At 38.8% G+C, this 19,528-nt stretch overlaps 1 protein-coding gene across 4 annotated transcripts in view; it reads left to right on the top strand.

Moving 5' to 3' along the window:
• LOC105478704 (opioid receptor mu 1) overlaps positions 1–19,528 on the top strand; it is a 102,012-nt gene that overhangs the window by 42,217 nt on the left and 40,267 nt on the right. The window contains exon 1 of one of the 4 annotated variants that reach the window (XR_011623476.1): positions 9,707–9,987. The exons of the other annotated variants lie outside the window; for them this stretch is intronic. The gene's annotated coding sequence lies outside the window, so the exon portion shown is untranslated. Of the gene's footprint in view, positions 1–9,706; positions 9,988–19,528 lie in introns of those variants that run through there. 4 annotated transcript variants of the gene reach the window in all.

Below are 19,528 nucleotides of genomic sequence, written 5' to 3' on the forward strand. Positions count from 1 at the left end.
GCTCATCATGAAGCCTGATCCTCATTGTTATCTTCAAGTACACTGTATTATCCATGCTCACCAGACAAAAGCACCAAGAATATCTCTGTAGTTTAAAAAAAAATAGGTTTATTGATCTTGCTGCAGCAAGGGACACAGAAAATCCAGGGATTTCAGTTTATATTTGGTGATTTGGGAAAGGATTCAAAGAAACGAAGGTCTATCCAGACAGGGTGCTGTCTTAAAGCAAGAGAAATTTGATGAATGAGCATCAGCAATTTTTTATCTAGGAGGCAGAATTAAGCACATAAGGCTAGAGTTGTCACTGAGCAGTGGTCAATGACAATAAGAAGCAGTGTTTACTTAATGTTAACCGGAAAAGGGAGATGCTTGCCATTTTTATGGTTGTGGGTGATTTTGGTTTTCTCTCTTGTCCAGGCACGGTTACAAAGTTAACTTATTTTTGTCTTGTTGCATCACACCATGGAGAGACCTCATCTGAGGTTTATATTCTATGGAATTTTGTTCCACAGAGGAATACCACAGACTGATGGTTAGCAACTAGGCTGCTCCCCAAAAGTTCTCAGGGACTTTTTTTGGTCTTTCTCAAAATTACTCAACTGACTATTATATACTGTCCATTCTCCTTCTTTGGCAATAGGAGAGGGATAAAAATGAGAATCAATGTGGGAGTGGTAAAATAACAAGCGCTGGGAAGGTATGGTTTATTCTTATTGGAGGGAAATCTCCTACGAGTGTGAGATGATTAGGAATGTCATAATTAAACAAATATATAAATGTGGCCATTAGGATCAAGAGAATGCATCATGTTACTCAGGCATAGCAAGGCAGGCAATTGAGTGCAGATTGAAGGTGGTCTCTGTACTTATAAACCAATAGATAAAACAAATACTACTACTATAATCATCACATATGTTACATAACCTAAGATTTCATGTGCAAGCATGCAAAAGGTTGAAATGTATTTTCAAATTCGTTGATAGCACAAGATTTGCCTTTATTCAATACTAAAACTGAGTACTTGTTTAAAGTGAATTTCAATCTTTCATTTTCAAGATAGCTAACTGAAAACAAGCACAAGACTCCACTCCTGGTGTCCAAACTCCAAAACATGATAGAGACTATTTTTTAGATAATATAAAGCAATAAATCAATGGACAGTCATACATTAGTTTATGAAAATGGCAGAGAAATTCTTACTAAACAATGTGATCTTTTAAAGGGCCCTATTAAAGGTTATTCCTGTTTTCTCTGCCATTTTTGAACCGAGAGATAAGACAAAATGAATTAACAACTTCACTACTGATAAATATCTTTATAATGAAAAGTTGTGCAGTAACAATGGCTTCCCAATTCTTATCCCAGAATGCAGCATATTAAACCACCTGATTGCCTGCTTGGACCACTGGTGACCTCCGCACATGGATACCCGCCCCTTTAAAATTTAGAAAATAGAGTAGCTTTGTGTTTTCCTTGAGAAGCTGAATCTCAAAGAAAGAGAGAAAAGGAGAAAGCTATACATATCCTATTCTTTAAACATATAAACTAGCTAAGTCACTCCTCCTTTTGAAAGGAGTGAATAATGGAACTGAGAGAAATCAAAGCAGAGAAATGGTGGATGACTTCACTCATGAAACATGAAGTCAGAAGAAAGGAGTTTCTCCCATTGCAGATAAACTAAAATGCTAAAAGAATACCTGAAACTAAGAACAGCCAATATAAGCTGCAGATAGTGGAGGCAACCCCACTGATATTCCATAATGAGGCAGATTTCCACAGTGGTAGCAGGCATGTTAGTTTACTCTTTTATATCTTCCGGGCTAGACATAAGCAACGGTGTCCTTTATAAAATTCATGCATACTTACGGAAGAGATACTAGGCTATACGTGGGAGACTAGCACTTCTCTGCAGGATTAGAAGGAAAGATAAGTAATCGAAATCAGATGACCAGCCACTAATGTATTACATCTACTACAAGCCGTCTCATCCTCTGTTTTTATTGAAAACTGCATGGTGTGTAAACTCAGGAGCTAATTCTAACCTTTATCTCCAGCCAGGCTGCACAAGCAGAAGCAGTGAACAGTCTACCAGGGAATATTATCTTCAAGGATCAGCTCAAAGCCAATAATCATCACACTGTTGAAGAGTGACCACCCCAGGAAAGAGACAGGGCAGCAGTGGGAACACAACAAACAGAAGAATTTACACTTGAGGAAACAGAATAAAAAAGCAATCACACAAGGACTTTAAAATAAATCATATCAGGCATGGTGGCTCACACCTGTAATCCCAGCACTTTGGGAGGTGAAGTCATGTGGGTCACTTAAGTCCAGGAGTTGAGACCAGCCTGGCCAACATGGCAAAACCCATCTCTACTAAAAATACAAAAATTAGCCAGTGTGGTGGCCCACGCTTGTGATCCCAGCTGCTTAGGATGGTGAGGCAGCAGAATCATTTGAACCTGGGAGGTGGAGGTTGCAATAAGCCAAGCTTATTCCACTGCACTCCAGCCTGGGTGACAGAGCAAGACACTGTCTCAGAAAAATGAATGATAATAAGTCATATTTCACATCTTCAGAGAGATAAAGGAGAGAATTTGTTTATGAAATAGGAGGAAGCAATTCAAAAATAGTAAGAGGTGGTTATTAACAAGCAAAGCATAGCACCTAAATTCCCAGACAACCTAGGTTTCAATTCTGGCTCTGACGACAATCAATAGTTGGATGTCTCCAGGGCAAATTACTTAACCAATCTGTGTCTTCATTTTCCATCTGTAAAATGAAGATAGTCATGGTATATACCTTATATGTGTGGTATGAGGATTAAATAATTTAGCATTAATAAAGCACTCTGAACAGTATCTGACATATAAATGTTTGTTAAATAAACAAACAAATTGGAAATTCTAAAAATAACAACCATAATTTTTGGCATTCAGGATTTTATGGGTGAGCTGAAAACCAGGAGAGAAGGCAAAGAGCATGTTAATGAGCTGGAAGAACACAGAAAATGGGATGGAGGCTGGGCGCGGTGGCTCACACCTCTAATCCCAGCACTTTGGGAGGCCGAGGTGGGCAAATCACCTGAGGTCAGAAGTTCAAGGCCAGCCTTGCCAACATGGTGCAACGCAGCCTTTACTAAAAATACAAAAATTAGCCAGGCATGGTGGTACACGCCTGTAGTCCCAGCTACTCAGGTGGTTGAGGCAGGAGAATCGCTTGAACCTGGGAGGTGGGAGGTTGCAGTGAGCCGAGATCAGAGCGGGGGGACAGAGCAAGATTCCTTCAAACCAACCCAACCAACCAACAAACAAAAAAAGACAAGAAAAGAAAAGAAAATGGGACAGAAATGGAGAGTATGAAGAAACACATAAGATACTAAAAGGATAGACACGGAAAAGCTAAAATTTATCTATTAAAGGTAGAGAACAAAGGAAATGGAAGAGAGGCAATATTGGAAGAAATAACAGCCCAAACATCCTATAACTAAAGAAAGGAATGAGATTAAACTGATGTCTCTGTGTTCCAAGCACAATAAATATTTTTTAAAATTCTTGCCACATTTTAGTAAAATTCAAGAACATACAAAAGAGATAAGATTGCAAGTACTACAAGAGAAAATTATATTTTTAAAGGGAATAGAATGAGAGTTTTCAACAACACAATCGGCACCAAGAAGACAATGACTAGAGCAACATTTTCAAAGTGAACAAAAACTACTTTGAACCTTAAGCCAAACCAGCTCTCTTAGAGGTTATATCCTCAACGTACACTAGAAACATGCTTTTTAGAGATATTGAAGTAAATAGCAACATAATCAGTTACAAATATTGAAAATGATACAGTGAACAATAGGAATGAGACAAAGCAAAAAGAACTGGCATTTTTCATTACAGGGATGAAATTATGTATTTGTACCTTTTTCATAGAGATTAAATCTGTTTTTTATATAACCAACTAAAATAAGCACTTTTTTTTTTCCCAGACAGAGTTTCACTCTGCTCCCAGGTTGGAGTGCAGTGGCGCAATCTCGGCTCACTGCAACCTCCACCTCCCAGGTTCAAGCACTTCTCCTGCCTCAGCCTCTCGAAGAGCTAGGATTATGAGTGCAGGCCAGCATGCATAGCCGATTTTTCTAATTTTAGTAGAAATGGAGTTTCACCATTTAGGCCAGGCTGGTCTCAAACTCCTGACCTCAAGTGATCCACCCACCTCAGCCTAAAACAAGCATTTCAAGTGCTCCTGTACAGGGGGCTTGAAAGACTTACAAGACTCAACCCCACCTCTGAGATACGCACCATGTGTTAGAGGGAGGAAGGGTAGAACAGTGAACAGACCCAGGGAATCCCAGTCTGTCATTTACTGGCTTTACAGATTGGGGAAAAGGAGCTGATGTCTCTGAGCCTTAGTTTTCTTGCCTGTAAAATGGGGATGATGAAGTGCCCACCGCATCAACTTTATGAATTACTTAGTGCAATACCGGGCATGCAGACAATATTCATTTTCATTACTCCTCTTCTCGTGTATAAGGAGATACTCGAAAAGGCAATCACCATGTAGTAGGATTTTACTTTACTTTTATGTTATTCTTTGTATTTTCCTGTATTGTGTATTTGTACAGTAAGCATGTGTTATTTTTACAAAGTTTAAATAATGCACCCTGTAAAGGAATCAATATTTTTAAATTATCAGAAGAAGATTTCAGAGATCATTTTTAATAATCTCAGAATAAGTAAGACCTTTATGAAAAACATGTACAGGCACATACACCACAGGTAGTCAAAATGTAATACTTCTAAGGGACAAAAACACTATGAATAAAGTTAAACAATAGCAATCTTTGAGGAAATATTTGCAGCATGTATCTTAAATTTTTATAAATCAATAGGAAAAAGACAACCCAATAAAAATGGTCAGAAAAAGAAAATAAATTCATAGAAGAGGCAGTACAATTAACCCAGAAATAGATGAAATTATTTTCAACCTCTAAATAGTATACTGTTAATTGAAACAATAATGGCATATTACATATCATTCATAATATTGGTAGATATGGCTGGATATGGTGGCTCATGCCTATAATCCCAGCACTTTTGGAGGCTGAGGCAGGCAGATCGTTTGAGTTCAGGAGTTCAAGGCCAATTTAGGCAATCGAGGGAGATCCCATCTCTACAAAAAATAAACAAAAATTTAGCCAGGTGCAGTGGTGTGTGCCTGCAGTCGCAGCTACTTGGGAGTTTGAGATGGGAGGATCATTTAAGCCAGTGAGGTCAAGGCTACAGTGTGCAGTGAGCTGTGATCACCCCACTGCACTCCAGTCTGAGTGACAGAGCAACACTCTGTCTGGAAACAAACAAAAGAAAAGATTGGTAGATGTTTTAAAGTATTTTGACATCAAATATTGGGAGGATGTAGGAACAAACGATCATGTGCCTCAGATCAGAGGACAACTGCTTTTCCAGGTAATTTGGGTGACCTTCTCTAAACAGAAATGTGGATCCTCTGGAAACTGCTAACACCAGCCCAGAGAAAGATTTGCACAAAGAGACAGTTACAGCAACACCCATTGCAGCGTTGCTAATAATATTGAAAAATGAACAACGTAAATGCCAAGTGGCAAAAAGCATACATAAAATGAGGCGTATTCATATAAAATACTACTATACAGCTATTTTTTTAAAAATGAACTAAACCAGGCATGATGGCTCACACCTGTAATCCCAGCACTTTGGGAGGCTGAGGCAGATGGATCACCTGAGGTCAGGAGGTTGAGACCAGCCTGGCCAACATGGCGAAACCCTGTCTCTACTAAAACTACAAAAATTAGCTGGATGTAGTGACAAGCACCTGTAATCCCAGCTACTCGAGAGGCTGAGGCAGGAAAATCTCTCGAACCCGGGAGGTGGAGGTTGCAGTGAGTCGAGATCATGTCATTGGACTCCAGCCTGGACAACAAGAGCGAAACGCCATCTCAAAAAAAAATGAACTAAGTCTACAGGTATTAAAATGAAGAACCCACAAAATTATATTGCTGACTAAAAAGTTGAAGGAACTCACAAAATATATACAAAGTAGATAGAGTATGTTACTATTTGAGTTAAGAAAATAAATAATGTAGTCCGGGCACCATGACTCACACCTATAATCCCAGCACTTTGTGAGGCTGAGGTGGGCGGATTACCTGAGGTCAGGAGTTCAAGACCAGCCTGGCCAACATGGTGAAACCCTGTCTCGACTAAAATATATAAAACAAAAAATAGCTGGCCATAGTGGCGTGCACGTGTAATCCCAGCTACTTGGGAGGTTGAGGCATGAGAATCGTTTGAGTCCCAGAGGCAGAAGTTGCAGTGAGCCAAGATCATGCCACTGCACTCCAGCTTGAGCTGCAGAGTGAGACTCTGTCTCAAAAAAATAAAAAATAAAAATAAATAATGCGGCGTTGCATATTTTCTAAGGGTACATATTTATGCACAAAATTATTGTCAAGGCAATGTAACAGTCCAAACTCATGAGGCAGAGAGAGTGTGTGGTATGTATGTGTTTGAGGAAAAGAGGCATATGATACTGGAATGGGCTTAAAGGGGTCTTTAGTATTATTGGAAACTTGTGTACAAGTGTTTTATACACAAAAATTTGTATTTTCATAAACTGATTAAAATTAATTTTAACATTGAATGAAAAAAGAAAGTTTGACTCAATACTTGTTTAAAGACTACATGTGCTAAAGGAGATATAATCAAGTCATTACTGTAATATAAAACAGACTAACCTGAAGAGAATTGGGAGAAAGAAGAAGAAAGGAGGAAGAAGAAGAGGAATAGGAGAAGGAAGAAGAAAAATAACAAGAATAAGAAGAAACGGAATACCTAGTAGAAGTAGCAGTAACCGCAGTAATAGTAACAATAGTCATTAGCAGAACTCAACCTAGAGAGATCACACCCGTGGAAAGGATCAAAAGACATCATGAAGGAGATAGTATTTGAATCGGGCTCATTATCAATATTTCACTCTAGGTATATTTTGGCCCAATCTTCCATAGTCATATCCTAGAACTGGACATCAAGAACTCCAAAATCTCCCCTGTAAGAATCATCACCTTTCAGACAAACACCTCTTCCTTTCCAGACCCTGAATCTGATACCTCCCCCAAAACTGAGCTCTTCAATCCATCATCCTCATTCCTTTTTTATAAACTACAAATCTCAAATGAGCACCTAATATTGCCAAGCAAATGTTTCTCTGCTAAATTTACTTTCCTGTTCTCTTCTCTTCTAGACCTCCGACCTTTTCTTCTCTATCATTTCCTTTCATGGATACTTCTGGGTTTTATTTTATTTATTCATCCAACAAATACTCATTTTGTTCCTTTCCAATTGAATTCAGGACAGTGAATATGGATTCTTTCTTGAAGTTTTGCTGACAAGTAAAACAAATGAAAATTATAAAACAGAAAAAAATGAGGTTAATAGAGGGCTTTCAATTAAAAAAATAAAAGCAGGCAAAAAAAGTTCTCAACAGATCTACAAGCCTCTTCTGTATCTGTACCCATATTTTTAGTCTTGTTGCTCGTCATAATCAAGAAGAAATCAACCAATCCGCATGTGCTCCAAACCCCACCCCCTTTCAGTTTCTCAAGGACATTGTTCATACTCTATTTTCCCTGCTTCTTCAAGTTTTCATTGCTACAACATGATTTAGTAGCACACATACATTCTCTAGTATATCAAATCATAAGGAGGTTGTTTCTAGGATTTTTGTTTTGTTTTGTTTTTAGAGACGGAGTTTCACCACGCTGGCCAGGCTGGTCTTGAACTCCTGGCCTCAAGTGATCCTCCCACCTCGGCCTCCTAAAGTGCTGGGATTACAGGCATGAGCCGCTTCGCCCAACATTCAAATCACGTTTTTTAAAAAACGAAATAAGGCCAGGCATGGTGGCTCATGCCTGTAATCCCAGCACTTTGTAAAGCTGAGGTGGGTGAATAACTTGAGGTCAGGAGTTCAAGACCAGCCTGGCTAACATGGTGAAACCCTGTCTTTACTAAAAATACAAAAATTAGCTGGGCATGGTGGCACACGTCTGTAATTCCAACTACTCAGGAAGCTGAGGAAGAAGAATCGCTTGAACTTGGGAGGTGGAGATTGCAGTGAGTTGAGATGGCGCCACCACACTCCAGCGTGGGCAACAGAGTGAGACTCCATCTCAGAAAATAAAAATAAAAATAAAAACTAATTAATTAATTAAAACAAAAACAAAAATCTTTCTTGAACTCACAGTTCTCTTTCCCTCTTGGTACCAAAATATCTCTAAAGACGTTTCTAAATCATTGACTTCCAGATCCTCACTCCCCATTTACTTTTTTTTTTTTTTAAACTCATATCTGTTTATCATCCAACCCTACTACTCCATGGAATTTGCCAAGGTTCTTAACAGGTATTTTGTCAAAGGCAGTGAACATATTTCTGTTACTCAATCTCCTTGCATTCAGCAAATTTGACCACTATAGACTTCATGGTAATCTTTCTTCTTTTGACTTCCTTAACCCCAGCTCTGGGTTTCTTGCTTAAATTCTCTGGCCATTTCTAAGTTCCTCTACTTTCTCAGAGCTTTAACCTAGGCCCTCTTCTCTTCTGTGCATATACTTTCTCCTTAAGTTTTCTTCCTCAGTTCCATGCTTTATAAACTACCCATATGTCTACTACTCCCAAAGTCACATCACTAGCCCTGTCCTCTCTTCTAAACTCCACATTCCAACTGCCTATTTAATTTCCTTACCAGTGACCTAATAGGCACTTAGCAAAAATAAGAAACAAAAATAATATCCATTGCGTATATCCCCTTTCAGTAATTCCTTTTTATGCTGCAGGTCTGTTATCCTTAAAACCAGACTATGAGAGTAAGCCTGTATTTCCAAGAAAGGGAAAAAGAACCCACAGGGAGAGCCATTGACTATCAATTCCATTACAGAATTTTGAAAGCTTTAGCTTTAAGATGCAAAACTAGATGGATGAGAAAGGAAAATGTTTTTCATGAATTCTGAAAGCTTGCACTTAATTATGAAAAACATATCCTAGGCTGCATGTGGCGGCTCACACCTGTAATCCCAGCACTTTGGGAGGCCAAGGAGGGAGGATCTCTTGAGCCTAGGAATTTGAGACCAGCCTGGGCAACATGGTGAAGCCCCATCTCTCATCTCTACAAAAAGTACCAAAGATTAGCCAGGCATGGTGATGCATGCCTGTGGTCCCACCTACTTGGGAGGCTAAGGTAGGAGGATCGCTTGAACAGAGGAGGTCAAAGTTGCAGTGAGTCATGATTGTGCCACTGCACTCCAGCCTGGGCGACAGAGCCAGACCTTATCTCAGGAAGGGGGCGGAGGGGAAGAAAGGTCATCCTAAAAACTGAAAGAATACAGCTTATGCAATAGGTCATACATTAGAAAATAAAAGCTGTTGAAAATGTTGATGATCCTGCCACACAGAGAGGAAGACAGGAGAGAGGAAAACATTCTGGGTTGGGGAAAGACATTTGAGAGGATAGGAGAAAGAGAGCAGGAGAAATTAACTCAGTGTGAGCCCTGCCTTTACCAACTGATCATCTCATTCCCTCACTCCAGGAAAAACTCTTTATGGGGAAATAAACAAAAGGAATCCAAAACAATAAAAGATGTGACCTCTCACCTGACTGGAATTCTGGAGAGAGACACTTCACAGAGTGTCCCAGGGTCCCCTGGAGTAGCTAGAGGGGAGTAGAAATCTGGCCAGATGACGCTTGGCAAAGAGAAACTGAAATGGTCTTTTAATATGAGGAGGAGACCCAAAATGGGATAGAGGAGGTTCATGGAGTTGGGAACTTTTGTGCCAGCCAGAGGCACCTGCGCTGCATGTGGGAAGTGAGCCCTCTAGAGTCTTGTGGCAGAAATCCAGGGGAGACACCAGAGAGATCATCAGGCTCCCTCCAGGAACAGCTCTGAGTGCCAGAGTTGAGAGGTGAGCAGGGAGGGGCTGGAAATATGTAGGGTGGGGCTCAAAACTCATACACACTGGAGTGCTCTGTAAGAAAACGATAAAAAATCACAAGTAAAAATAAGAAACTAAAGCAGATAATTCAATGGAAAAATGATTTACAAATATAAAGTTTTCAAATTTGACAAATAGCACAGATATCACAAAATTCAGAAAAGATACTTTTTTTATCTTTTTAATTTGTTTTCATTTTTTAGAGATGAGATCTTGCTCTATTGCCCAGACTGGAGTGCAGTAGCATGATCGTAGATCACTGCAGCCTTGAACTCCTAGGCTCAGTGGATCCTCCCACCTTGGCCTCCCAAAGAGCTTAGGATTAAAGACGTGGGCAACTGCACCTGGTCAGAAAAATAAATATTTTTGCTAGTTAACTCCCTGCCATACCTCTGTAATGCTTTCTCAAATGGTAGGCTGCATACTTTAGGAATGCCTGATTATTTGATTAAAATTTCAGATGATCATTTTCTATATGGAAAAAGGGAATAATAATTAGTTTCTCTAGCATGATTAATGAAAAATTTATTTATTTTTATTGATATTTTACATAATTTTTTAGTTTGCAAATTGATCCTGGAATTGTCATTTAAATTTGTAAGATTGTCAGATTTGGGCACATTTCTATCAAGATCATTTCTTATATGAGCTATAAGATTTATCAGGAAAGTTTTTATCACATAAGTGAAATGTAATCCAATATGTTAAAACGCATGAAATATGTGATTTCACATACAGACATACTCATGGCTTTAGTAGTGCAGCAAACTTAACACCTTCAAATGCAAGAATCCTGACAAATTGTATTTCAAAACAATTGCCATCAAAAGTTATAGTCCATAAATAATTGCATTTTACATGTATAATCAGCTATAGTCATGATAGATGAGAATTGCTTTGATTAGATATGATAAAAATCAAATCCTCTACTTACAAAAACGTGTGTAAGATGATTTAAAAAATTTCCCACAGATTGGCTTCTGCCTGACATTTCAAACCTCATTTCTCTCACACTCACGTATTTCTGACATAGTCTGCAAAGTGCATTCCTATCTTTCCTCCCCGTCTCACTCCCTCTTTTCCTCTCTGTTTTTTTCTGGAACTTGATCCTTCTCTGCCTTCAGCATTCTTTCCATTCTGCATCACAGTACAGAGCCATCCCATCTGCTCGCATTAGAGAATCATTATCTAGAGTCTGGTGACCCGTACGTGAGTGGCTCCGGCTAAACTGTAGACATTTCCAATGGCTTAATGAACAGTCTCCTTTGTCCTACAACAGCATACATCCAAAGTGTCAACACCAAATCTGCTTTTCCTCTCTGCCTTCTCTGTTAGACAACGCTATTGTCATCTATTCATTCTCCCATGCTAGAAATGCGGAAGTCACATTACACCCTTCTTTCATTCCCTCCTTCTAAAAAATAATTAAGTCTTGTTGATCCTTCTTTCTAATAATCTCAATTCTCCATTTGTTGTATCTTCCTAAGTGATTTTACTGATTATTGTGTTGTTCTCATTGTGGTGGTGGTGGGATGAAGAGGTGAGAAAGAGTAAGTGCCTTTTGAGAAGTATTGTCTTTGAGAAACCAATACGACAAGCAGGCACAGATGTCCAAACAAAAGGAGAAAACGTAGTCACAAATCTGGGAACAGAGAGGTTGGGAGTCAGTTTACATAGAACTGATAGGTTCAAACCACGGATTGTAAGAAAATAAAGCAGAGCCGGGCGCGGTGGCTCACGCCTGTAATCCCAGCACTCTGAGAGGCCGAGGCGGGTGGATAACGAGGTCAGGAGATTGAGACCATCCTGACTAACACGGTGAAACCCCGTCTCTACTAAAAACACAGAAAAAAGTAGCCGGGCGTGGTGGTGGGCGCCTGTGGTCCCAGCTACTCAGGAAGCTGAGGCAGGAGAATGGCGTGAACCCGGGAGGCGGAGCTTGCGGTGAGCTGAGATAGCGCCACTGCACTCCAGCCTGGCAACAGAGCCAGACTCCTTCTCATAAATAAATAAATAAGTAAATAAATGGAAAAAAAGAAAAGAGAAAAGAATGCAAAGGATATGGAAAAAATAAACAACTATGACTGTTACAGCATTCACTATAATGAGAAAATGTCTCAAGATTTCCAAGATACTCTCAGCACAGTCATCTTTGAAAAGAAGATAAGAAAGCTTTACATGCCTACCTCAGTGTGGCCAGAGAGGCGGAAGAGTATTTCTGGGACACACTGCTTATAACATGCTCAGCAATGCACTCCTAGAAATACACGTGGCCCGCAATGCAAGCTAGACTCCACTTTAGTTTTAGATGGAGTCTAGAGAAATGGCAGAAAAGCCTCAAATACTTGTACCTCTCTGTGCCTCGGGTCCTTCACTATCAAGCAAAGGTGCCTCTTTGCTTAGTTTCATAGAGGCCTCTTCCGGTCTTCTCTTTTTGAGGCAAATTAGCAAGCAATAGTTCCTTTCCTGTAGCAGGATTCAGAGGCTTGATATCACCCCTTTTACTCTTAGACAATGTGATCTTCAAAGTCTCATTGGGATCCTCTCATTATTCCATGACTTTCTATGATTGAAGTTTTTTTTTAATTTGACAGTGAATTGGCATATCAAAAACAAATATTCCCTCTTCATTCTTACTTCAAAAATTGCTGGTCTCCCAAGAAAAAAATGTTCTATCCTACACACAAAAGATAAAATAACCCAAGCCCTTATTTCTTTATTTAAATTCCATTCAACGAGTATTTGCTGGTGCCCATCTTGTGCTGGGTTCTATGCTGAATGGATTATTTTTTTCTATTTTATTTTGTTAAATTATTCTATCCATGTTACTTTTCACATTTTACTTCTATTGAGTGATTATACGTACAATGTCATTACCAAAAGTATATATTAAGCCTTATATTTGTTGTACTAAGTGCAGTAAAAAATAATTTTACTAGTAGTCTAAGCTCTCTAGAAATTTAAAATCTACAGCATATGCTTGCACTTCTACAAAAAGTAATTTTCTAATATTAATAATGATGAAATTGTTTTATTATATTTTGAAGTTGTTTTCTTTGTCTCTTCTACATTACAGAAATACTTAGGGCTATATACCATGATTTGAAGTTGCTAGTAATGCATACTTGATTTTTCATTTATAAAATTCCCAGATCCTAAAATATAAGAAATGACCTTTCTCCTTAGAAGTTATGAGTTTGGGCCGGGCGCGGTGGCTCAAGCCTGTAATCCCAGCACTTTGGGAGGCCGAGACGGGCAGATCACAAGGTCAGGAGATCGAGACCATCCTGGCTAACATGGTGAAATCCTGTCTCTACTAAAAATACAAAAAAAAAAAAAAAACAAACTAGCCGGGCGAGGTGGCGGGCGCCTGTAGTCCCAGCTACTCGGGAGGCTGAGGCAGGAGAATGGCATAAACCCGGGAGGCGGAGCTTGCAGTGAGCTGAGATCCGGCCACTGCACTCCAGCCTGGGCGACAGAGCGAGACTCCGTCTCAAAAAAAAAAAAAAAAAAAAAAAGAAGTTATGAGTTTGAAATGTAAGCTATTTCTAAGCTCTAAATATCAGGTTCTTAGAATAAAAGCAAAGCAGTGTTCTCTGTAAATCGAAAAGCTCTAGCTCCTGAGATGGATGCTTCAATGCTGTTTTCAAAGTCTTTGGTCCAAAAACATAAATCTTCTATATATTTGCAAACAAAAACCAAAGCCACAAATAGGAATATTTCATCTAGTTATAACTGCATATATATGTAATCTGATATATATATATATCAGCAAATATAGCATAGTAACATTTTTCTATAATACATAAATACTATTTATCACAGAATACAGAAATCAGAGAAGCAAAACATGTCATTTTTTAGAAACTTCTGATAAGTGCTATTCATGTCCTGAAGTAAAGTTTTCAGAAATCGAATAATGCAGGAAATGGGCACTTCCAGAAAGCATAATACAAAAATGGGAAAGTAAGGTCTCTTGGCTGTAATGGAAGCATCTCTCTTTCCATTTCCTTTCCCACACCCAGAGGGGTAGTGCAGTGACATGCGACCATGTTCTCTCCACACCCTCCACTCCAGTTTCCAATTCCAAAACAAGAATTTGAAGAGCCTTACAAAAATGCATACCAAAAAATAAGAGAAATAAAGGAGAAGGCAGGCCAATAGAAACCAAGAGAGAATGAAACAATGAGATTAGCAGGAGAGGTGACACAATAGAAATGTGTGCCATGAGCTTCTACACAATTATTATGAGGATACATAGATTTTCCTCTGATATTTTCAAGCACCAAATGCAAAAAGAAAAATATCATTAGTTATTCATTTTACGTTTTCTATATACAAAGTTCATCATGGTTCTGAGAAAGCAACTTCCCCTTGCTCTGTCTGACAGATAGTTTACTCAAGGTTTGTCATTAGGGGACCTGGAGGAGGAAGAAAGCAGAGAAGACTGGGGGAGGACAACGCAGTGAAGACAATGTGGAGAGAAAGAGTGACATGCTACCAAGAAGACGGATAGTCATCCTACTCTGGTGACACACAGAGATGGAAACAGCCACTTGTCCTCTGGATGGAGATGCCTCTTTGCTTAATTTCATACTGGCCTCTCCCCATCTTCTCTTTTTGCGGCAAACTAGCAAGCAATAGTTCCTTGTCTGATATCACCACTCTTTCCCTTTGCTGATAGTAGCTCATTGGAAATGTCATTAACCACATAACATTGCTTTGAAATAAATGTAAATTAAATGTTTCACAACATTTTATAGCAAAGTGAGAAGTCCTCCATTCTCCTCTTCATTAAGATGGTGGAGAATATAATACAATAAAAGGACCTAATATGTAGTCTTTCTCCATGTTAATACCAATGAAAGGATAATCACTAGTTTTGATTATGTTTTTTCTTATTTTAGAACTCCCCCACAGACACACACACACACACACACACACACACACACACACACACAAGTAAAAACGCACCTGGGATATCAGAATGGAATAGATAGATAATAATGGATAAAATTAATTCAGGTAGATACTCATTTGACCACAGTCTTTGTCTAAATAATTACTTGAAGTGTAGGAAAGTATCTTTATTTCATTGGATTGATCCAACTAATTATGAATATTAAAGGATAACACTCTAGGGAGGTTTTTTTTCCTCAACTAAAAAAGTTAATTTCTATGTGAGGGTAAGTGGACATAAAAGTCATGGCAATTGCAAGAAATATATCTTTCCAAGCATCATTTCAATGATGGACATATAAGAGGGGCTCCTTGAATTCTTACTGAATTAGGTATCTTTCTTCACACCACTTGGTAAAAAAAAATGAAAAGTCAGAAAAATCAGCCCCAAAAGAGGTGAAACTCTTCTGTCTGTCACCACTGACTCTATTGTGAACGTATGAAAAAGGTAGTTGAGCAATATGAAGGCCATGATGTGGAATTAAAATAAAAAACACACACAAGTTGGATTCTAAAATGTGTCCTTCCTCCTCTCACTCTCTTGATCAGTTTTATTTCTGTACTGAGACATGATCATCACAATTCAAAGAATTAACTCAGGCCAGGTGCGGTGGCTCACGCTTGTAATCCCAGCACTTTGGGAGCCCGAGGCGAGTGGATCACGAGGTCAAGGAATCAAGACCATTCTGGCCAACATGGTGAAACCCCATCTCTACTAAAAGTACAAAAAATAATTAGCTAGGTGTGGTGGCGCTCGCCTGTAGTCCTAGCTACTCCAGAGGCTGAGTCAGGAGAATTGCTGGAACCCGGGAGGCGAAGGTTACAGTAAACCAAGATCGCCCCACTGCGCTCCAGTCTGATGACAGAGCGAGAAAAAAAAAAAAAAGAGAGAATTAACCACAAAACTAAACAGAAGTTTACAAAGCCCATCAGGTGTACAGAGGTAATTTATTCAATCTGGCTTCACTTAGCACAAATGGGTCAAAATCAATCACATTTTCGTAAGTAGAAATAGTTGGAGAAACGTGTGAAGAATAGGTCAAAAGATAAATAGGAATTATTTTATAACCATAAGAAAGGAAGAACATTTATAAACAAAAGTCATATATACAACATAAAAGAACAGGTGAGCTGCCAACAAATGGGTCTCACAATGCCTTTTCCCCAACGCTTCTGGAAGCTCCATAAAAATCACTCTAATAGGTCAAACACTGACGGTTCTCAGAAGAACACAATATTTTTCAAAAATGAATAGTGTGGTAAATTTGTTTGAATTCATAAAACAGCTATTTAATCATCTAGACCAAAGTTAAAGAAATAACCTACTACAAAAATTTTAATGGGATAATGAGAAAGAAACAGCGTGGGCCACTGCTTAGAGCAGAAGACGGAGTTCAGTGGCTACCATAGGAAGGGTCAATGTCAGGACTGCCTGTGAGTCCAGATGAGTCTCTCTTTGCCCATTTTGACACAGAACACATTCACAGCACAGTACAAAGCAGTAGGCACGGAGGAAGGAAAAAGCCCTGTGATTTAATAGCCAGGAGTTCTACTCAGACCACTCAGGTAAACTGAATGGCAAAGATAATTCTTCCTGCAGGTCACTTCTTTTGCTAGTTTGCTAACTCTGAGTCCTATGCTCCTGTGCGAGGCCCATGGTGCGACTCTGACCATCCATTGAACTTTGCTGGGACAACATTCATGCCACCACATCAGAACAGAACAGAATGAAAAGCTTGCCCATTTTTTTTTCTCTTGAGACAGAATCTCTCTCTGTTGCTCAGGCTGGAATGCAGTGGTACGATTCTCCTGCCTCAGCCTCCCGAGTAGCTGGGATTGCAGGTGCCTGCCACCACCCCCAGCTAATTTTTCTGATTTTAGTAGAGATAGGGTTGACCAGGCTGGTCTCCATCTCCTGACCTCGAGTGATCCATTCACCTTAGCCTCCCAAAGTGCTGTGATTACAGGCATGAGTCACCATGCCCAGCCCACATTGCTCCTTTTCTGATTAGACCATCTCTTCAGATTAAAGCCTTTGGGTATATGCTGGAGGCAATTGGAATTCTTAATCCTTTAGCTTTGTATGATTTTCTTTCACATATTTAGAAGATCGCTGAGCCCCCTTTTACATGTTGCTGTGATCCACAGCACGAGTAACTGGGGTAAGAATGCTGGCTATCTTTAGAGGAAGGCTTTTTAAATAAATTGAGAAAAATTAAACGGCATCATTCCTATAAAATGTCCATTGAAAGAATTTTTTTAGATAAATATTCACTTTTCTTTTTTATTATTTTTATTGTGTAAATTGACAGATAAAATTATATATATTTACCATGTACAACATGATGTTTTGAAATGTATACACATTGTGGAATGGCTAGCATGCCAATTAACATGTGTATAACCATGTTTCCTTTCACCATGTTGAACCCTGACATAAGTTTTTTTTTTGTCAAACACCTCATTCTGGAGAAGGAAATGATTTTTTTAAATTAAAATAAACATACATTGGAAATAGTGCTAAAATAAGCCTGAAGGAAAGGTTAGAAGTATGATGAGTCAGAAAACTGTAAAGAACCAGTTACTTAACATAAAACACTATTAAAGATAAGCCGCACAAAGTAAGGTCTGCTGGGTAGGAAAGTGGCGAACGCAATGAAGCATGTCTTTAGATCACGCAGGTCTGTAACCAACGGTGAGTCTAGCAAAACTTATTTTCTGCTTTTGGGGAGAAACTTCTGCTTATTAAAGAAATCAAAAATATTTAAACTTCTTGAGCACCAAGTTCAATTATTCTAAATCTTAAAACCATAGTTTTCATTTTGCTTTTTTGTTAGTTTTTGTACTTTGGAGTATTTGTCTACATTATCTTTTTATATTTGCCATATTTAGAGTCCAAACTAAAATCACATTATTTTCTCTCCTCAAGTTAAATGGCTCTACCTTTTTCTTTAAAATCCGTTCAGAGAGTGAAACTTCTAAAGCAAGTCAAGAAAAAAAAAAAAAAAAAAAGCCCTGAAAATGTGGAGCTTTTCTGGCAGTAATGCAACTTCTGCAAGTATTGCAGACCGGATCAGGTATCAGAATTTTAAAGCTTCAGTAACAAAGCCACCCTATTGACCCTGAGGAGATTTATGAAATCACTTTCCTGATGTTATTGAAACCAGAACACTTTCCTGTACACAGAATTCAGTCCGAAAGAAAGGGCCTCCAACCAACAGCCGTCTTGGACTGAATGAGTTAGACTCAACCTCGTGTGATGGAAAAATAGTAAACAAAGCTAACATTTAAAAGGAATTGATGGCACCATGTAAATCAGAAGCCCAAGAAGGGCCTGGCTTGAGGTATGGGGTTCTCTCTCATTCTCTCAAATCCACATCCTCTGGATTAGGTCCATTTTCAGACAAGCTCCTCCAGCAACTACATACCATACATCTTCTCAGGTGTGGGTCCTGCAGGAAAACTACTACACTCTTTCTCTGTAAGTCTCAAAATAAACTCTCACTGGCTCTGGTTGGAACATGAGACCATCCTTGCCATTCACCATAGCCCCAGTCACTGAACATCTTCACGCCCTGGACTAATAATAGAGCCCATCACAAAGCACCTGGACAGAGAATGGGAAATGAGTGGTTCCCAGAGTGAAACTGAGGTACTATTACTAAATGAAGGTAAATATATGTGGAATCTTAAAAAAAAAATTGATGTCCAATATTTGCAAGGTATACTTCTGCCATCAGATATAATATATTATTGCAAGTGTACCTGCTTATCCATTCTACTATCATATTTCTAATTTCTGCAGGCCTTGAAAGCATATGACACTTCTAGATACTTACCCAGGAGAAAGAAAAGCATATAAAGACTTGCACAAGAATGATTATAAACAGTTTATTTGTAACATCCAAAAGTTATATGCAACTCAGTTCCCATTGATAGGTGAATGGATTAAAAAACAGAAGAATGGATAAGTAATACTACTTGCCAATAAAAAGGAATTATTTCTTGTTATATGCAACAACATGGATGAATCTCAAAATAATTACACTGAGTGAAAGAAGCAGCACAAAAAAAGAGTACATACTGAATGATTCTGTTTGCATCTTCTAGGAAATGCAAACTAATCTACAAGAACAGAAAGAAAACCAAGATTGGCAATTGCCTAAGGAACAGTGAGGGTGGGATATGAGGACAGGGAGGGGCAAAAAGGAAAGATTAAAGAGCTACACAAAGACACTTTTGGGGGCAATTGATGTCATTGTCTTGATCAGGAGTTGACTTTTTTTCTGTAAAGTGCAAGATAGTAAGTAACTTAGGCTTTGCATGTGATCTGATCTCTGTTGCAATTATTGAACTCTGCCATTGTAGCATCAAAACTCTCATGGGTTTTTAAATGGGTGTATCCGTGTTCCAATAAAACTATTTATAAAAACAGTCAGTGGCCCAGTTGGATCTACACACCATAGTTTGCCAATCTCTGATCTTAATTATGGTGGTGGTTTCACAGGTGTACACATGTATCAAAGCTTATCAAGTTGTACACTTTAATTAT

This window comes from Macaca nemestrina, chromosome 5 (assembly GCF_043159975.1).
Source record: "Macaca nemestrina isolate mMacNem1 chromosome 5, mMacNem.hap1, whole genome shotgun sequence".
NCBI lineage: Eukaryota > Metazoa > Chordata > Mammalia > Primates > Cercopithecidae > Macaca > Macaca nemestrina.